Source organism: Uloborus diversus, chromosome 1 (assembly GCF_026930045.1).
Source record: "Uloborus diversus isolate 005 chromosome 1, Udiv.v.3.1, whole genome shotgun sequence".
Lineage (NCBI taxonomy): Eukaryota > Metazoa > Arthropoda > Arachnida > Araneae > Uloboridae > Uloborus > Uloborus diversus.
This window is the reverse complement of record NC_072731.1, coordinates 244,087,568-244,105,491: the sequence shown is the minus strand read 5'-3', so window position 1 is coordinate 244,105,491 and position 17,924 is coordinate 244,087,568.

The following is a 17,924-nucleotide window of genomic DNA, read 5'->3' as shown; positions in this document are numbered from 1 at the left end:
GGATAAGTAGGTACTTGATAGTTTTATTTGGTACTGGAAACTTTATAGTTTAGTCAAGGAGAAAAAATACTACCGAACAAAATCATGTGTTTAGTTTTCGGATTCGAAAAACAAGCTTACCTAAGTGCATAATATGTTGGAAGGAGCTGTGGTGTGTAGTAGAAAGCAGAAGTATTGTAAAGTTATTTAAAGTAAGTAATAAAATAATTAATGCATAAATTTAGCAGGAAATACAATTCGAAAACAAATGTGATTCAATTTAGTCAAAAATGGAGGATGTTTACGAATTCTGTTGGTGTTGTCATATGCCATTTAGACTGACAATAGCTTCATGCTGTAAAAGGTTTAGCTTCTTACTCAAATTATTAGAGGGTGCTCAATGACCCCTTAATTTAACATTAGCCGTAGTATAGAAAATGCTGCAAGTTAAGAAATATTTAATTTCCCCGGCTGTTTTTTTTTTTTTTTTTTTGTAAATTATTTTAATGCAATTTATGTACATACTAGTGGTACCCGTACGGCTTTGCACGTAATAAAAAATTAAAAAGGTCTTTTGGTTCGCCTGTATATTTACAAATAATGTATGGTGAATTTTCTCGCCAAATTGGCTTGTGCCCATGTTAAGTTTCCACGTTATGATAATTTCGTAATTTACTCGTCCATCTTATGAGAATTTTGTTCTTAAAATTCGAATAGAAAAAGAACCAAATCGAATTTTCGAAAAATCGTTTCGAAGTGCACATAACCCAAGCTACAAACTAACTTTGTTCCAAATTTCATGAAAATCGGCCGAACGGTCTAGGCGCTATGCGCGTCACAGAGATCCTGACAGACAGAGATCCGGACAGAGAGACTTTCAGCTTTATTATTAGTAAAGATTAATAGTGTATTAGAGATGTGTCGTTCATGAACGAAGGGGTCAAAAAGAACGAATCCTTAAAACGAACGGATCCGTTCGTTCTCTCAAAAAATGAAAGACCGTTCTTTTGAACGAAGAGGAGTTTCGAACATTGTATTGATGCACTTGCAATGAAGTCGCATTAGATGAAGTCCAGTGGTAACGGAAGAAGTTTCTACAAAAAAATTGATGTATTTTTGTCTGTGAGCCCATCAAAATGCATTTGTATTCAAAAACTGATGCATAGACTTTTACGCCCATGCGACTGATCAAAATTTTTCAAAAGTCCAATATTTTGCAACAGCTTTGTGATTGCAACGCATGTATTACAGCCGGCCACAAATTTCATCAATCACTTTAACACTTTCTTAAAACCTAAAATGTTGTGTAAAATGTAATAAATTTGTAACCTGTTTTGCATCCCTCAGTTTCTGGCTTTGCGTGCAGGTAGTGCGTCAGCGTTGTGTTTGTGACCATATTTTTCTTATGATTCTCTCTTGCTTATTTTACTCCCCTCTTACATCTTTTAAGAATTTTCCCAAGAGTTTAAACTCACCCAGTATACATGCATATCATAAGCTTGTGTGTAAGTGTCTACTCGAATTTCGAGTACGTACGCGTATATACGTGTCTACCTGAGTATATGAGTGCTCGTATATATACGAGTATAAGCGGGTGTATACGTGTATAGTCGAATAAATTTCTTTATAGACAAAAAGTGCTTGCAGATACCCATATACAACGCGTTTATTGGTGCATTTATGTGAATACGTATATATACCTGTCTACACGAGTATATGCGTATGCATAAGCATATACTCGTATATTTAACCCTGTTTACTGTAACGTTGGACACTATTCGTTAAGCCTAATATTATGACCATTTTACCCCATCTTAAATTGTTCTAAAAAATTAACCAAATTAGATTCATCTAACTGCTAATGAGTAAGAGTTCTTGAGACATGTAGGAAGCTTCCTTTGCAGTCAATCTGTTCACAATTCTAACGAAGTTTTCCAAGAAAATTAAAAGAGGTGTTGAGATTTTGAAATTTTTCATATTCACACAAAATATTTTATTTTACCAGATAAAATTTTTCCAGTTGTAAAATTTTGTATTCAAAATGTAGTTTCTAACTGCCCTATCCCAAAATAAAATTTTCACATTCATTCGAACATTTATTTCCAAGCTGTAACCATTTATTTGACGTATGACCACTTTACCCCATTGACCCCCACCAAACCCTTCTGATTGTGAACCATTTGTATCTATGAAACCAATTGTCTAATTGTATTTGTATCAGCTTACCACCAGCTAATTTATACAATAAGCCGAAACTCTGTTTATACCCTTAAGGTACATTCTCCAATCTCTAAGCAAATTAACACTTTACATGTATAACCGCGAGATTGGTTTGAAATTCCACGGGAAATTCCTCACGATAAAGTGTATGCCTAAATGAAAATGAACGGTTTATCTTTATTACTTTATTCTTAAAACTGTTGAAAATATATTAATTACTAAAAGTACACCCAAAGATCAGAAAAAATGGCGTATTTGCCATTTTGCGTAAGCACTTTTTAGAAAAACCTCTTGATTATGAGTATGAAATAAGTACAATTCGTAGGTTTTTTAGAGATTTTAAAATATTTTTTACGCATACTAGCTTTTCTTTTCAATATTAATATTTTTTGCCCTATTTTTAGTCCCAAATTTAATTTTCTTTAAACTTGTTAATAGACTGGTATTTACACAAAAACCATACTGTAAAAACGTAATAGATAATGTTCCGTGTTGGTTACCTTTCCTTTGGCGTTGGATATTTTTATGCGCTAACAACATTGCAAAGTTAACAGTGAGCATAAATTCGTGTTACATGTTGTTTTAGATATCCTGACGGCCTTAGTCTGTATTATAATTATAACACCTTAAATTTTGCTGTCACAAACGGATGTACTTTCATACCGGATGACTTTCTCACACCTTTGTGGATCGAAGAATCACGCAATTTTGACTCGTTGTACAAAAAATTAGGTTTAGATCTGAGTGGTTTCTTTTTGTTTGCTACAAAACAGTCTAACACTTTGGTGTATCTCCTTTGCCAGGTATAGAATCTCCTTTTTCGCTCTATAGTGCTATACTAGCTCCTCTTCCGCATCATCGTCATGAAACTGGTGACTTGTGACTTGAATGAAATTTGAAATAAGTGATTGCGGGTTTGGATCCGTAGATAACAAAAAATTTCATTCAAGTGATGACTATTTGTATAATAAGTTTAATGTGTACTCATATCGATTTTTCGGATAAGGGAATTTCTTCCAAAAATAAAGTCTATTTTAATTAGTGTACACATGTTGAAAATAGGAGAGAAAAAAACTGCTTTTAAAGAAAAAGAGCTTTTGATGAATCAAAAGAAAAGGCAATAATACTTCTACATGTTTCCGAACTTACATGTACTGTACTTAAGTACAGTTTTTAAGTACTGTACCTTAAATGAAAGACGCTGCGTGATTGATATCTCAATCAAAGTAAACTGTTTGACTAGCTTTGTGGGGTTAATAGCGTGCAGATAGGACAATTATTTCGTGAATCGTAGTACGTTTCCGTCTTTATTATTTTCAGAAATTCTGAAAACGATTCGGATAATCAGCGATTTGGATAGAAGGATTACTGGTAATTGGAGCTCTATTGTAATCATAAAGTGCTGCTGAAGAATTTCAGCAGGAAATTGTTTCTCTTCTATCTTTCTCTCTGTCTTTTCAAAGTTTCTTAAATACAAGTTGAAAATTATTTTCCAAAAATAAGTGCCATTTTAAGAAGCTAAAGTTTATGGCACCAGTATCATCATCCATTCTAGAATATCTGTTATTGATTTGTCGATTGCTCCTGCAGGTCAAAAACAGCGAAATGGGGAAAAAACACAAAGGCTAGATGAAGCGACCCAAATGTGCAGTCTTTTAGGTCAATCACTTTCTTTTTCTGTCTCTTAATGCTCGCTCATTCATTTGCCCACTGTAATTTCTCTCTCTAGATCAAATGGACATTGTTTCACGAAATGGAGTTTCCATTAATTATAACCAATGTTTTAGAAATACGAACGCGTTTAAATATAGATTTAGAAAAATCATTATTGGTTAAAAACATCGTCAAAAATAGTTTTTGGTTTTTATTTATCAATAGTTTATGAGCGGAAGTGGTTAAAATAAAAAACACAATGGTAAAAGATGATTAATATGTGACTCAGTTGCTAACATCAGTAGTATATTCAGGAAAATAAAATATTATCCATTCATCTGTCTGTGTAGTATAAATAAAGAATAATTTCTGGTTCAGTCGTTCGATTTTTGTGGAAATTGGTGCACACTATAAAATAAATTTGAAATCGTCGTTACCCTTTCGATTTGATTTGAAAAAGAAATTTTTATCTGTACTCGGATATAGAATCATTAAAATTTTCAATCAATTTTCTTAATTGTCATGCATTTTCAAACACGTAAAATCAGATGAAAATTACTCGAAATTCGTACGTGTGAAGTTCAAGACAAAAGGAAAATTATACATATAGAACAACCAATTTTCGATGCCCATTAAATGTCTTAGAAGTGACAATAAAAACATCAATGGGTAAATTTGAATAAATACCTCTGTGCTTGAAAAGTAACAGCAAGAAATAACAACCTAAAATTGCACAGTTAATAGTGAATATTTTTTCATCATTTTTTATATTTTTTATCTCAAGTATCTGCAGCCCACATTATTCATCCGAGATTCGTTTTTTCACTTTTACTTAATTTAAAGATAAGAAAAAAACTCCGACAGAGTGTTGTAGTGGTTAGACGCTGGTCTCTTTCACCCAAAGGAGCAGGTTCGGTCCTGGCTCCAGTCAGTGGATTTTCGAGATGTAGAAAATCCCCAGTGTTCATGTCGTATAACTATGCGGAATGTAAAAGATCCCTCAAATAATCGTTTGGCATAAAGTATCTCTTGATAGAGTTAAACTCCTAGGGCAATTTCGCATCAAAATAGAACCCAGGTGCCTTCATCTGGTGGGGAAAACTGGGCGTCAAAATTCTTGTGCAAAAGCATCCGCCGATAGGGGTGCAACGTGAAAAAATAGATTCTATATCAGGGGGCCGCACTAAGCTGCGAAAGGTAGTGCCTCTAAACGCAGCCCCGTTAAAGGGGGGAAAAAGATTTTAAAAAATGGAGAAAAAGTTTGTACTTAGTTTTTCTCTCTCTCTCTCTCTCTCTATCTATCTCTCTCTTTATCTATATCTCTCTCTTTATCTATATCTCTCTCTTTATCTATCTCTCTTTATCTATCTCTAGTTTGTCACATAGTCGTGACCAAACTCGATGTTTAATAATTGTCTTAAGAAAAAACCAAAATATTTTTTAAATTCCTTTAAATCAACGTATATGTATTAAAATGTACATTTTGGGGGGGGGGGAGCATGCATCCGTAAATATATTTTTGAATGTCTCAGAAATATGGTTCAATGTTGTAGTGATAGTGTTGAATAGTTATACTCAATCTACAGCAATTACATAGATAAAGCTCAAAATGATGTGCAATGAAATCGCTTTTTTTTATATAGAAAATTAATTCCATCCAAAAAAAAAGTTTTGGTATTGAAATTTATTTTTTTACTAAATTAATATATATTTTCAATGTCGCTAATATTTTTACATCAAAAGTAAACGATTGTATTAAATCAATATTTCTTAAACCTAGTGTCTTCCATAGATGGATAACTTTTCAATTTAGTTATCTAAAAGATGGAATTTTAAAATTCAATCATGTTTTTTTTAGTTCAACATTTAAAAACTGAAGTATTCCGTATCAGCATTTTCTTCAATACGATGATTAATTAATGGTGTCAAAACTAAATGATGCTAAAAGTTTTACAAAAGACTTCTTTAATTTTCAACTACCAATATAAAGGAAGGTGGTAATGAGCGATTCATTTTATTGAATGAAAATTCATTCTCTGTAATTATGACGAATTTCTAAAGTTGAAGAAGAGAGTTCTGAATTTCTGAAAGAAATGTTTTTTGATAAATTAAGTATCCTTGCTTCATTTTTTTAAACTCTCAATTAACTATTTCTTTTGACTTTCATAATACATGCAGTTTGAGATATTGCAATCTATATAAAATTCCTTATTTGTAACGAAAAAAAATTTTTTTCATCTTTTGTGAACCGTTTCAATTAGAAAGAAAATTTGATTCCGTTGAACCATCAAGTTAATTATCAGTTATTTAATAAATTTCTTGTTTTCAAAGACTTATCCAGAAATTTTTGAAGGTAGGGGCAAATGATTTTTATTACTTACTTTTTACTATGTATACTGATTTAAAAATATTAATCACAAAGGTTTTAGACTAATAATTCCGAAACAAATCCAAGATAGGGTCCCAAATTCAAACCTCGCTTCACCTAACATCAATAAAACTCGTCTAAATTTGCCTTTTTTGAACTTCATTTTCCAAAAATTACCCGTGGAGAGTCCCTCAAGGGAGAAGCGATCGCCCCCATCGCCCCTCCCTTGTATCTGTCCCTGCCTGTTTTAAAAACAGTTTTCAGTAATTCATCTAATACTAGTTTGCATTTAATTTTGAGGAATAAATATTTTCCGTCTCTTCATCTTTACAAAGTCATTTTTTGTAGAGTGAAGGACATCTTCGAGTCCGAGAAACACGTGTAGCTTAAGTAGAAAATTTAAGGGCATATTCAAATCGAATATGTTCTATTCGAACAAATTCTCTCTACCGGGGTGGGACTAAGGAAATTTCTTGCTTCTCTATTGGTTGTTACAATTGATCGTTTTCTTTTTCTTACCGACACACATTTTAACATCCAATGTGTAGATGTTTAGATAAAAAGATACACACATTCAGTGATTTAGCTAGAATTTTTTCAAGAAGTTTAAATACTAGTAAATATTTTTGGAGGAGTGGAGTTCAGTATTTTGAAGCTGTGAGATATACAAAAGCATTAAAGGTCACAATAGTGATCAATTAAACAAGAAGACCAACTTTCTAAGCATAAAATGGGAAATGATAGAAAAAGAAGACTTTTTTTTTTTCTAAATTTCTAACATTTGAGCTAGTTGATATTATGAATTAAAAAATAAGAGTTTTCAAACGTAATTTTAGAGTTATCAATTTGTTTCCTTCTTCAATTCTTTCCATTTTCGGCAATGCTCAATTTTTATTAAAAACACAAAAAGTGAAAGTACGTTTGACTGAATTTTTGAGGCGTATTTCCAATTTTCAATGTGTTGAATACGCTTATAAAGAAGATAATAATATCTTATTGCATAATACTACATCGTAATCCACAATTATTTTAGCATTGTTTCGTAGCTAGTGTGTTCGGCTACTTGCTTTTGACTTTTTCTTTTTCTACTCAAATCGTTTCAATTTTTCTTGCTGAGGAATCGTTTCAGGAAAATGTTATTTGGATGATGCTTCTCTCTTGCAAATCGCATTTCCCCAAAAATACAATTTGTATGCGTGTGTGTGTGTGATAAGCAGAGTTCAGAAAGCATAAGTAGCTCATTTATAATTTTATGTGATGAAAAAATGCCGGCAAACATAATCATGCTGTGGTACGTATAACGTTTTGTTGATGGAGTCTCCAAGAAGAATCATATATGCATAAACAGTTTGTATATCGATGCCTTAGAATGATAACCACCTATTGCAAAAAAGGCAAAAATGTATCAGTTATATCCATCGATTAACGATTAATTATTATCGAATCGTATCGAATCGAATAATCATATCGAATCGTAATCGAATCGAATAATATCGGATACATCGATTAACGATTAATTATAAAAACATTTGAGTTTTTTTATTTTTAATACGAGATTTTTTTTCTGGGTTATCGATATGCTTATAATAATTATAGCTGAGTATTTCGTTTTATTTTCTGATTCTCTAACGTTTATCTTTTCTTTTCCTGCATATATTACATTTTAGCTATTGAAAAATTTATAGTAACAAAATTATTTGTTTAAAAAAAATAATAATCATTTTGATAAGAGATTGAAACGTTGTGAAAAAGAAAATGTTCTGTAATGTTTCAAACATTTTATCTTTACTAGAAATATTTCATGTCATTGAACTCATTTTTGTTTATCAAATCTATTACACTCGTGAATGGGAAAAGTCTGGGGAAAAATACTTTAAACACTGAGACAAAATTTTGAATTTGTGATGATATCTTAAAAAACTTTTTTGGAGCTTAAATGGAACATTATTTTTTTTACAAACAACTACTAAGCACTAATAATGGTTTGCCCTTCCCCGGAATTTGAAGTTGGGAGTAAGTTACCCGAAGTCACGAAATTATTGAATGTATTGTCATTGTAAAAAATTTTCATGAAAAGCAAAAAAATAAACACTCTTTGTGAGACCTTAAATTCAGCATTGAATATTTCCGTAGTAACTTAATTAAAACACTAAAATGTGATCCATGAGGATATCTTAAGGTAGGCGAATACCCTAATTTTTGAAAAAAAAATCGAGTTTGAGATTTTGAAAAATTGAGAAAGTCCCAGAGTTCTTCTTTCTAAATTCGCAATTGTTTTTAAATCGGTGAATTATTGAGAAAACTAGAAGAAATTTGTTAAAATCAATTGCATTTCTTATAATCTGAAATTTACTTTTCCTTTCTTGATTTTCTCATAACCACGTTTTCAAGTTTTATTTACGCCAACAGCTCTGTTGAAAAGAGTATTCACTCTAAAGGTTTGAAACTTTGCGAGCATGGTAATTGAACACATTACTGTGATATAAACCTCAAAAAGTTAATGTCCATTCAATATGTGGTTTTGAAATAATGATCAATTAAACTTAGATGGCAAAAAAACACGTTTTTCGGGGGAAATTTTCAAATCTTTATCTATAAAACCTATTTTTAGTTATTTTTATCTAAATTGGAGGGTTATATCACTCTCTGGTATCACACTAAGAGATAGACACAAAAAGTTTTTAAAATAATGAAAAAGTGAACGCACTGAACGTGTTAAGGTAATGGTAGTTTTTGCTAAAAAAATATGGCTTTTTTATTTAAAAAAAAAACTATCCAATTTTTTTTTCAACAAATAATTAGTCAAAATGTGTTATTTGAGTCATACTCAATAATCGTATAAAGTATTAAAAATGTGCATTGAATATTGAAGAAAAAATTATTTAGGGTGTTCGCATACCTTAATAAAATATCTGTAAGTTAACTCTCTTTTAGAAATGTCTGCACCAAGCAAAAAAAAAAAAAGGAAAACACTTTCGAAGCACAAGTTTGATAATGTAAACTATTTTTGGAAAAGTACTGCATCGTATCTCTCTGAAGAAGTTTGGAATCAAAATAAAGTAAATTCAACTTTTCGAAGCAAAAAGTTTTAAATAAGGCATTTCTAAAGTGAATGTAACCATTATTTATAGTCGCAATAAAAAAAGGTCTTAAATCTATTCGAAAATGACAAATGGCACCTTCATTTTCAGCCTGGTAGCTCGAAAGTAGAGATCTTAAATTCATTCGAGAGAGATGAATACAGCCGTTATTTATTTAGCACTAGAGCTTATATCTGAAATTAACCTGAAATTGAAACTTTTTTTTTTAATAAAGATTCGTTAAAAGTTCTAGATCGTATCGCCATTTTAATTTTAATGTAATGATTTTCGCGTTGAAGATAAGATGTATTGTGGTAGATATCGTCGTATATATTTTTTTAATATTCTCACTATCAAATGCAAATTTAAGTTACTTAATATTAATTTGAAGTTTTGCTCATCTTTAACACTTGATAAAAGATAACACATTTCAATAACTTTCATTTTTTGGCAGTACGGCTGCACTCGAAGATTAATTTAAAATACAAAAAACAATGTTCATCTTACGAAGCTAATTTTAAGTTGACATGATAGTTTATATCTTTCTGTAGATTTGAATATGTCATTTTTGAATAACACTCGACATCAGAAAATGAGGTAAGATAAAGCGCCCTAAAACTGGCACCCAAAAACAGCTAGTTAAAAAAAATATATTTAAAACTTTACCAATATTCTAAAATAGTTTAGAATGACTTTTCCAAGAAGAACGCTTGTTAAAACCCTTCAAGCGGCCGTGACGTAAAATTCCTTCACCCAGCGATGAATCGAAGAGCGGCCGTGTCGAAAAATTTCGCCATGAATATTCTTCCATAGAATTTTACGCCGCATCCGTTCTCGAAGCAGAATATTCAAGGCCAAATTTTTCGACACGGCCGCTCTTCAATACATCGCTGGGTGAAGGAATTTTACGTCACTGCCGCTTGAAGGGTTAAGATACGTTACGTTTTTCTAAACTATTAAATCACCAGCAAGGTATGACGGGTGAAGCCTGCTTCTACATTTGAACAAAGCAATTGACTATTGGGTGATATTTTGATAGTTGAAATTTTAACCCTAACGTCAGTGGATTGACATTAAAATCCAGTAGATAACGTTCATTGTTGACCACTTTTTCGTTTCTTCATTTTCCTAAAATGACAGTCTTACAGTAAAACAGTTAAGTTACCGGATCCAGTTCAGCCATATCCAAAAAAAAAAAAAAAATCCCTGCATGTCAAACATTTAAAAAACTATTATCGAATTATCATGCTATGGCACGAGTTTCATTGTTGATGACGTTACAGCGTTACTCGATCAGTGAATTCGGCAACGCATCTAGTGGGAACTTAAACCCATTCGGATAATTGAATTTCTTCCAAAAATCAAGTCTATTTCAATTAGTGTGCACATGCTAAAAATAGGAGAGAAAAAAACTGTTTTTAAAGAAAAAGAGCTTTTGATGAATGAAATGAAAGGGCAATAATACTTCTCCATGTTTCCGAACTTACATGTGATGTACATAAGTACAGTTTGTGTAAGTACCTTACCTTAAATGAAAGACGCTGCTTGCTTGATATCTCAAAGTAAACTGTTTGACTAAGCTTCGCGGGGTTAATAGCTTGCAGACAGAACAATTATTTCGTTAATCGTAGTTTGTTACGTTTTTCTAAATAACTATTAACTCACCCGCAAGGTATGACGGATGAAAATTGCTTCTACATTTGAAAAAAGCAATTGCCTGTTAGGTGATATTTTGATAGTTGAAATTTTAACCCTAACCTCAGCAGATGAAGCCTAAACTCCAGTAGATAGCGTTCACTGTTGACCACTTTTTCGTTTCTTCATTCTCCTAAAATGACAGTCTTACCAGTAAAACAGTTAAGTTACCGGATCCAGTTCAGCCTTGTCAAAAAAAAAAAAAAAACTTCCTTGCATGTCAAACATTTCCAAAAAAAAAATATTATCGAATTGTCATGCTATGGCACAAGTTTCATTGTTGATGAAGTTAGAGCGTTACTTGATTAGTAAATTCGCTATTATATATATGAGGGCACCACGGTGAACCTGCAAAATAAAAAAAAAACATTGTATTTACATTTCTATAGAATGTTTTATGACGACCATCTGAAACTTACTTAACTCAATTAATAACAACTCATATAAAAAGTATGATGTATATTGATAGTACCCTATTAACATCACTCATATACATTCAACGGCTTTCTTTGAGTACGGTTTAGCAAATGTAAAATTGTAAAGTTGACCTATATTTTCAAATGTTTACCCCACAAAAACCTTTAAAACAAAAAACCACATTCTGAGTTTCTAAACATAACTATAAGCGGTGGAAAGATAGATGGTCTGAACATGATTTATGAGGAAGTTTCGGTTTAGAATTAATAGGTTTCACATGCTCCAAGGAAACCATTTAAAATAAATGTTTAAGAGAGAAGAAAAAATGTACGGGGAAGAAAAAGTAACTGTAACTGTGTTTTGAAAACTCCAACACTTAGGAAACATTCATCATGGTTTTTCATTTTTCCGCGTTGCTTTGTTGTGCGCCACAGAAAAACGCACAAAAGCATAGAGCAGATGATAGTAATATGGAACATACTTTATTTTCTATATTCTAAAACTGAAGCAGCAGCTGATTTTAAATATAAAACAGTTCAGTTTTTTTTTTTTTTTTTTTCAATATACAATTAAGTACAGTTGACAGAAATAATTATTGAAATATTTGATATTTTCCGAAATTTACGTTTTAAAAATACATTTTAAGTCTGTCTTAGTGGACGTTAAGGGAATGAAGAAGGTTCAAGGGCTCACTACGGAAATATTACAACTTTGAACAATGAGAAGCGCAGTTGTAGCCACAGTAAAACCTAGTTCAGTAGCAACAAACTAATCAACAAACTAGTTCAGTAGCAAAACAAGTAACTCAAACTCAAATCGCTCGGGGGTCCGAACCTCTCCCGTCGCATTTAAGGGCTTTTGTGTGTGTGTGTGTGTGTATGTATGTAATTGACTATAATCCTCTATCTGTAGTACGTTCAATAATTCAAAGCAAATATAGACATAATTTCAGATTTAATAAATGAAAAAATAAAATTTATTTTTCTCATATTTTCTTCCCCTGAAAAATCAAACTGTACGTGGACATAAATTATTCTGTAAGATGATTTTTATTTTTAACTCTAAGAAATGTAAATAGGACATCCATTCCTGTGTTTTCTGGTTTTTTAATTAAGTGTTTGTTATTGATAAATTTATTTTTTAACTAATGCTATGTAAATATTCAATATTTTATGATTCCAACAATCGAAAAAATGAAAAGAATATGCTTGCATGCGTGTTGGAGTTTGATATGAGAATGGTACAGCTGCGCCACTGTTGTGACCGTTTGTTTCCGTATACTATAGAGCAGGAGTTCTGAAACTAGGCGCCGTGGTTAGAGGTAAGGGGTGCCTGCCGCGAAGTGTTCATAATATGAATGTATGTATGTTAGTTTGGTTTGCCAAATAAGGTCATATATAGACCAATAAGGCCATTCCCTCGTTTTTTTATGTAGAAAACAAAAAGTTTACTAGATCGGGACTTGATCGTCATCATCAGAAAGCCTAACGGGGTCGTTACCAATATTTTGAAAGTATTTTTTTCTGAAAGAACATGCTTAAAAACATAGGATCTGACCATTTTTTAAATAATTTGACTAAGTTTAATATTTTTAATAAAAAAATTTTGAAAAAAAAATAGAACCGACTTCAAAATTGCTCTAAAAAGTGAAAAATAATTTTATTCTTTAAACACCATCGATAATGCTTTTAAACATAATTTTTGAAGTTGGCGCAAAAACAAAACGTAAAATCCAGGGTAACCATGCTTCGTTCATATTTTTTTTCAGAAAAGCATCCAAAGTTACGAACGAAACATTTATATCGCTATTCAAATATGCCGTCATCAATGCATAATGTATGTGATAGTGAAGAAACTGGTCCTGGTTAAATTTAAAGTTGTATTTGAGTTATGGCTGTGAATGATTTTATCTATCGTTTTTGCGCCAACTTCAAAAATTATGTTTAAAAGCATTATCGATGGTGTTTAAAGAATAAAATTATTTTTCACTTTTTAGAGCAATTTTGAAGTCGGTTCTATTTTTTTTTCAAAATTTTTTTATTTCATTCTTTTTAGTGTAAATGTAGGTATTTCAGAAATAATAAGAAGTTACCATCACGAAACTTCACATTTTTTTCTTAAAAATGCTCCATACTAAAAAAAAAACTATTGACACGCGTTAAACTTTAAGCGATTGGCACTAAAAACTTATTTTTGTTCCTCTCTGGAAATCATGCGTAGTTAATTTAATTATAACCATTTAAGTATTACGTTTTTCCTAACTAATTTACATTCCACAGCATCTAAGTTGCTCATGATGCAATCCTGTATTTTCTTACTTAGTCCCGATCATCTGTTATCGGCATAGATGATAATGATAAAAATACTACAGAGTAGTTGAGTCAAACCTAATGGTAGCATTGTGAAGGCTAAGCAGATCCTAATCACTGCATCACCTCGCTTCCAGGTTAGGTTTACCCCTACTATGGAGCAATAGCACTGAAGAAAGGAAGATTTTGATAATTCACATAGGGTTACTATAAATCAGCAGGGTTACTAAAATAAAATTATTTACGCCAAAAATGAGACGACAGCACCAGATTCCCCATTATCGGAATATCCCTTGAAGAAATTTGATGCTTGCTTCAGAGAAGCCTTCATTCAAAATTATCATTACAATTACTATTAATGTTATATGGCACCAAACTTTTATAACAATGAGTTTCCTATTGTCGCGTAGTTGAAGATAGCGAAGACAATGTGAAAGCCAAATGAAGCGAATACTCGTTAGTCTCAACTCGAGATCTTTATTCAGAACCACGAATGAACGTTACATCGCCTTATATACAATTTGAGAAAGTGCTGGAACTTTCCAGACTTGGAAAGATACAGAAATTAATAGAACATTCGAGAAAATACGGAAAACAGTAGAAACGAAATTTTAGTAAAATTCACTTTTTCCTAGTCGGGATTTGAACTCGGGTCGCTCGTGTGGGAGGCGAGAATTCCACCACTGAGCCACCGTTATCCACGGATGAAAAGTGCAAACTTCGCTACAAAATCATTTAATAGGGAAATTGCATAAAATTTACTGTTTTTTGCCCATAACTTTTTTTCCAAAGAACAAATATGGTCAAACAAAGTAATGGGACCTAAGTTGAGCCATCCCCTATCCATTAAAAAAAGAATCATCAAAATCGGTTCACTAGGTGAGACGCTATGAGTGGACAAACAAAAAAAAAACATACATACGGTATGAATTGATAACCGCCTCCTTTTTGAAGTCGGTTAAAAAAATACTTAAATTGGTGCGCTTTCATGGTTTACGCTTCTGGCGATGACATCACAAATGATGAAATGACATTCTGAGTTGCTATTTTCACAGAGCAAAATATTTAATTCGCATCTTTACTCACGTGTATTGGCAACGATATGGTTGACAGCAATCGTAGAGCTCAATATTTGATTCGCCTCTTGATTATCATAACGTGGAAACGCGATAGAAAGATGCGACAAAGTGCATCATTTGTGACGTCATCAAGACCACGCCTTGTTTGAAAAATCGGACATTTTAAAAAATTAATAAAAAAATAACTGCTGGGAAAATAAAAGTATTTTCTGGGTCAAGTTTTTTTTTTTTTTTTTTTTTTGCTTACTCTATCAATTTCATTGACTAAAAGTAGTACTTTTTACTGAAGGAAACAACCCCATTGATAATAAAGCGTTATGAACGAGCAGTTTTTAATGACCAGGCCAGAGCTATTACAGAAGACTGGTGTAAAAATTGTCTAATCTTATTTTCCTGTAAGTTTTGTTTCAGCATGGTTCACAATAGGATGCTACTATTAAAAAAAAAAAAAAAAAAGTTGCATATCATTCTTGTAACCAAATTCATGTAGTCGGCAAATTCCCAAAGGCAAATGTCTTTGTGTACCGTCACTTTTTTTTTTCTGCTGTGAGTTAATCTTTACTAATAATAAAGCTCAAAGTCTCTCTGTCTGGAGGATGTCTGGATTTCTGTGACGCGCATTGCGCCTAGACCCTAAGGCCGATTTTCATGAGATTTGGCACAAAGTTAGTTTGTAGCCTGGGGGTGTGCACCTCGAAGCGATTTTTCAAAAATTCGATTTTGTTCTATTTGAATTTTTAAAACGCTTTCCGGAGCAAAATTATCATAAGATGGACGAGTAAATTACGAAATTATCATGACGTGGAATTTAAGAGCGAATGAACATAGCCAATTGGCGAAAAATTCATCGTCCATTATTTGTAAATATAGAGGCGAACCAAATAACTTTTTCATTTTCTACTACGGGCGAAGCCGTGCGGGTTCAACTAATATCCTGTAAAAGTAGATTATTGGTCGTTAAGGCCGTGGTTAGCTTTCTTAGCTCTCCGGTGTCTTTATAATATGAACCGGAGTATCGGGTGTTGGATATGATCACGTGCCGCATATGCTACAAATATATGCACGAGTTGTGGGTGCGAGTAACCAAAAAAAAAAAAAAGATTTATCAGTTGCGCCAAATATAATAATTGATCTTTCTCCTTTCCATGGAATTAAGCATGGAAGGTTTGATAAAATTTTTGAGGTCAGCATCAAAGGTGGTTTAATACAATTAAAGACTATTTCAGTTAGGTTTAGTTTGATAATACTTTTTGGCGTTTTTGCCTTCAACTGTGAAGTTATCTTTGCCCCCCAGTTTTCCTTATTACGGCCCATGTTCTTAAAGAGACCAAATCGCTTTTCGTAGCTAAAATTGCTGAAAAATACAATTGAAACTAAGATTTTCACTTGATTTTATTTTTTCTTTGTTTCTGTGAATCATCTAAAGAATATGCAAAAACTAGGGAAATTCAATCATAAGGAAACGAGATATTAGGTTTTGAACCTTAGGGTAGCCTTGCATTTACACACGTACTTCAAATAATAGAAATTGACGAGGGTGCCGTGTGAAAATTGTAATTCTTCAAAGGGTACCGCGAGTCGAAAAAGTATGAGAACCCTTGCTATAGATAATCTTTAGTAATAATAAAGCTGAATGTCTCTCTGTCTGTCAGGATGTATGTGACGCGCATAGCGCCTAGACCGTTCGGCCGATTTTCATGAAATTTGGCTCAAAGTTAGTTTGTGGCATGGGGGTGTGCATCTTGAAGCAATTTTTAGATAATTCGATGTGGTTCTTTTTCTATTCCAATTTTAAAAACAAAATTACCATAAAATGGACGAGTAAATTACGAAATTATCATAACGTGGAACTGTAACATGAGCACAAGCCAATTGGCGAGATACGAAATTATCATAACGTGGAACCGTTACATGTGTACAAGCCAACTGGCGAGAAAATTCACCATACATAATTTGTAAATATACAGGCGAACCAAAAGACCTTTTAATTTTTCTATTACGAGCAAAGCCGTGCGAGTACAAGTCAAAGAATAATTTTCCATGGAGAATTGTACCTTGGTTTCGTTGAGTTAAGTTCTTGATACAAAAATCGCCAGATAATCCACGAACAATACACAAATCACGGCTACTCATGTGCGCTAAGTCTTTTTTTTTTTTTCACTTAAAAAAATATACATAAAAATCTTTTGGATTGAATTTATAATCATTCACTTAAAAGCTTGTATTGAATCATTACCTGATTGTTCTTAGCTAATGGATTGAACACAATTCAGTAAAAAAAAATAAAAGAAAAAGCCATTTACCTACCTTAACAACCTAATTTTAGCGCCGACATGCTTTCGCGTTTAGAAAAGAAATGCTCGTATAAAATTCTCATTCTTTCGAAATGGGGTAAAACACGTTACTGAATTCTTCATGAATCTTTTGATAAAATACTAAAAGGGGGAAAAAACACCTAAACTAAAATGTGCTCTCAATAAAATAAAAAATTCTCAATTTTCTCCTTCCCTACACATCCCTAAACCACCACCTACCGTCTTATAGAAAATTTAAGAAGTATGGAAGTGGGAAAAAGACTTTATACTCTAGGGCAAAGAGTCTCAAGCAAAAGTTTATTAATTTAAAACTACATAAGAAGTATTTGAAATAAGCTTCCACTTCAGTTTGTAATGGTTGGTTTTCTTTTTCCAAACCCGCTTAACTATATCTGACAGTAAATATTTCTTGGATACAGTAAAAAATGGTTTGCTAATATTGAAATACTGTTATTTTAAACATTTCTCATTACATTTTTTCCCTTCAATAACTGGAATTTACATAAGATCTCTTATATGATTAAAAACTGAGCGTATCTATGTATGTTCAAGCTTCTTCTCCCGAACGACAGTGAACTGACCATCGAACAAGGTATCGATGGATCCGCAATCTTCCCGTCTTCATGTTTGGCTATTTAACATAATCCTCCGATATAATTAGCGGAGATATCAATTAAAAACTATCAATTAAGACACTTAAATTTCGACATAAAATCCCTATTTTTCGAAGGCTTTCCTCCATTTAAATTATTTTTCAATGCTTCATCTCAACTTTCCGCAAAAATGCTTTTATTAAAATTTATAGCGGT